At 40.1% G+C, this 4,306-nt stretch overlaps 1 long non-coding RNA gene across 1 annotated transcript; it reads right to left on the minus strand.

Moving 5' to 3' along the window:
- Nucleotides 1–560: 560 nt before the first annotated feature.
- Nucleotides 561–3,352, minus strand: LOC118908447 (uncharacterized). Its single transcript, XR_005023193.2, has 2 exons — nt 3,256–3,352; nt 561–591 (listed from the first exon to the last, which is right to left on the minus strand). It is a non-coding gene; the product is annotated as an uncharacterized LOC118908447 (long non-coding RNA).
- Nucleotides 3,353–4,306: the final 954 nt, after the last annotated feature.

A 4,306-nucleotide genomic window follows, 5' to 3' on the forward strand; every position in this document is an offset into this window, starting at 1 on the left:
ATAATATCACAGAACCCTAGTTACCACTGGTGGTATCGAATTATTCTATGCAAACAAGACTTTATTGTTACAGGAGTATGATTTATAAGTTCTCATGCATCAGAACTGAACTCCCTGAAAGAGAAGTCTACTTCAGCAGTGAACAAAACCTGACTCAGACATTTCAAACATTTCTTGAAAGTCTACTAAGACTCTATGGCATTTTTTATCTTTCATCATTCATTGTGTATTTCTTTTTCTCATCTGGCAGACAAGACAAATAGATTACAATGAGAAGAGTTTATTCTGAAAAGACTATGTCAGTCACATTAGCATTTACCTGAAATGATATTCCTCTGTGTCAGAATCCTTTAGTAGGTCTCCTTCCATTTTTCTAGAAAAATATCTGGGTAATGCTAGTATGTGTTTAAAAATAAAAGCCAGCTGCTCCTCACACATTCACAGCTCTGCTCCACCCCCTTCTTTGCAGGGCATACAGGAAGTCAAATTTTCAGTTTTATTTTGCTTTTTAAAAAAATCTTCTACTGCAAGGCTGTTTTCTGGTTAGATGGATCTGGTGCCTGGAAGTGGGCATTTTTGTGCCATGCCTCCCTAAATAAAAAAGATATTTATCCACTTAGCACATTGTCTATTTCAGCACTTTTTTTGGATCAGAGGAACTAGAGAACACATATGTTTTGGAAGACTCATGTGCTATTTCACTAATTAATAAAACTGCACTTTATTCTTATCAACTTCTTTCTTATTTACTTTTTTTAGGGGCAAAACTATCTAAGATATTAGATGTGGTAGTTTGATTGCAAAATTGGCTCCACTCCCTACCCCTCCTCATAGCCAAGCTCTCTGCAAAGTGACTTTTCACCTTCTTCTGTCAAGAAGTAGATTCTGCCTCACCACTCTTGAACCTGGGCTGGTCTTAGGACTCTCCTTGGCCACTGTGGCAAAGTGGTGGTGTGCCAATTCCAAGCCTAGTTGTCAAGAGGCCTTGTGCTTTCATTCTCTCAGAACCTTGCCACTGCCATGAGAACAAGGCTGGGCTAGCTTACTGGCATGTCAAGGAATGCATGGAGAGAACCATGTCACCCCCGCTGAGGCTATTCCAGATGGGGCAGCCCCTCGCCAACCCTGAGAGACACCAGCCAGACCCAGCCCACCCCAGCAGAACTGCTCAGCCAACCGCAGATTCATGAAAAATAATGAAGAGTTCTTAGGCTGCTCTATTTTGAGATAGTTTGTTATATAGCTACTTGATATATTTCCTCATAAAATTGGCATTGTAGCATGTGTCCACATGCATCACGGAAAGCATGAACATAGATATACAAAGTACTACACTGTAGTTTGGAATTTGGTGTCAGATTCACCACGTTCAGATCCCAGCTTTGTCACTCACAAAATGTGTGACAAGTTAATCCCTCTGAATTTGAGTCTCCTCATGGAAACGAAGGAAATTAGTCCATTGAAGGGCTATTGAAAGGATTAGAGACGACTGACATAAAGTGCCTGGAAAATAGGTGCTCAGTAGATGAGTTGCCAGTACATTTATGTATATGTATGTGTTTGACATTATGTGACTTGTTAACTAAAAAGTTTCACCTTCCTGGAGCCTATAGGTTACAAGTAATAAATGGGTAACCATAAGGATAGTCTATGTACTGGCCCTCACAAGGAGGGCTGCCTAAACCCCAGCCCCTAAGTGATTTTCTTCTCCTCACAATATTTCAGGGTGGTCCACCTTGGAGACCTAGAAATTGTCTGGCCCAGATCTTCACTCTGCAACCCATGGCCTTCATTTCTGCTGGCCTTAGGCCGTGGTTCATGTGACCGCACTGACTTGACCTGCCTCCCTGTTTGCTGCTGTTGTTTGATTGCTCCTCCACTTCATGACTGCTGACATGTTGGCAGTATTACTATGACTTGGCTTCTCCAGCCATTAGCTCTTGTTTCTCTCTGAATCAGTACTTTCATCAGGTTCTCATGTCAAAAACTGAATACTCACCAAACCCCTTTCTCTGGGTCCATGACTAAACTACATTCCCCAGCCCCTCATACCTGGTGGGGCCATGTGACTAATTCTTATATAGCTTCCAGAATGAAACTATGGAAAGCCGGTGCACCTTCTCCATGCTCTCTTTGTACTCCATGGTTGGACGGATAGGACAGGTAGATGAGAGGACAGTGATAGCACAGGGGGTGATAAAAGTACCAGATGGAAAGATCCTGGATCCTTATATCACCACCTGGAAGAGAGCCACTTAAGAGAATCATCTGACCAGGAACATCTGCATTGGATTTGGGATGAGTTAAAATTAATGTCAAGTACTTGAGATTTGAGAGGTGGTTTGTTACCACAGCATAGCCTAACATATCCTGGCTAATACAACTCCCAAATTTTGTAGCCTTATTTGGTTTTTAAAATGCTCCAAGCATAACAGCTATAATTTGTTCCGTTGCTTCTCACAGATCCTTTGCATCTTTAAACAAGGGCAAGTTCCCTAGAATTTGAGTGGAAAGAAAATATAAACTAACTCAACAAGTAATTATTGAATGCCTATCATTTGCTAGATACTGGGCTAGGCACTGAGGTTAGACAGATTAAACCCCTCACAACTGACCTCACTATAGATACAAAACATCAATGTCATGGTATTTTTGTCATTGTTCATTCTCTTGCATAGTTGCCATGAAAGATGGTCACAAGATTGTGAATCTGTGGGTTTCACCCTAACATTGTGTGCAAAGCAGAATGTACCTGGTTGTTTTGAATGGTAAAATAAGTAATTGGTAAAATGATACTTAGCTTTACTTTCCACTGAAAAGGATAAACACTTGGATAGAGAGACCAACAGAAGAAAGAGGAGGTGGATATAAAAAAAAAAAACAACAGAAGAAATCTCAGCAGTGACCCTTAACTTCAGCCATAAGAAATTTTCATTCCCAATTCAGCTTCACATATTGAGACATTTCTCCTTCCAGTGCTTTTTGGTTTTTCAGTTGCTACTTTCATGTTGCTGAATAATTAAAAAGTCACATTTCGGGTGTTTTCGAGGATCTCTGAGTGTAGTTGGATGGTGTTTGGGGCCAGGCAGGAAAGTGGCTCAGCAGAACTTCAGATTGTATCTGCCTATTGTAAACTGTTACAAGGAGTCTTTTGAAAGCAGAGGTGTCTGCTGAGCCCACAAAGAGTCACAGGAGCTGCACCAGCCGGATGCTGTGACTGCCTCAGTGCTGGAACCCACGTCTCATTCCACTCACCGTATGTAGAATAACACTCAGGGGAAGGACATTTGCCACTGAGTCGTTATCTGCTTCCCAGCTCCATGGTGTCTGACGGTGAGTGAGATCAGCTCGCAGGGATACTAAATTCATTGGATGGAGATGATTAACTCTTGTCTGTGTAAGTAAATCATTGTTTCCCCTTGTCCCTCAGCTTTCATCAGGTTCACATGGGCCTTCCACAGAGCACATACACGGGACCATGCACATGCACCCTGTTAATGCTTTCAAATCCCATCTGCCAAAAGGAAATCTACTTTACAGATTGTAGATGGGATTTAAAAACAAAACTGTTCTTCCCTGAAGAGTAATGAGATTCTACTAACTCCTTGATTTACAGACTACATGTGACAGATGTGGCTAATCTAGTATTGGTAATATTACAAGCTACAATAAAATTCTATTTTTAAAATAATGCCAGTTGAGAACCTTTCTTCCATGTAAGCAATTCAGAATCCTCTTCCTGTTTTCTGATTATGCTGCATTTGGCACAAACTATTTCACTAATGAATTGGAAGCATTGCATTTTCCTTTCTTGGTGTTAAATTAAAAAACAAAATCAAAAAAATTGAGAAGCCTGGCCAAATATAGCAAGATTAACTTTATTTTTACAATTCTTTGACTATCCAGTTCAGGAACCTAGTAGGGAGCACAGAGCTGGCTACTCGACAAAGATCTGTAAACCAAATCTCTCAATGTTTGTTCAATTGAAATGTCTGTTTTATCTTTAACCTGACTTTTATCTGTTTGGAATGTTCCTCTGGCAATAGTACTATATTCTGACACATAGTTCTTTAAGTACTAAATTACATTGCTTTTGGGTTTTAGACTTTGAATATGCCCCTGGGACATTTCAAATGGTTAATGGAACTCCTGGTCACTAAAAATTTTGAACTGTGTGGAAGAAAAATTGTCTCTAATTTCTGTTCAGCTGTAATATTTTTTAATCAGTGCTGAGGTCATAAATTCAACAGAAGTAAACAAATTGCTCCATTGATATTTCTTTTATGTTACTGCCTTTGTTTTTCTT

The sequence above is a fragment of the Manis pentadactyla genome, chromosome 7 (genome assembly GCF_030020395.1).
Source record: "Manis pentadactyla isolate mManPen7 chromosome 7, mManPen7.hap1, whole genome shotgun sequence".
NCBI classification, from domain to species: Eukaryota; Metazoa; Chordata; class Mammalia; order Pholidota; family Manidae; genus Manis; species Manis pentadactyla.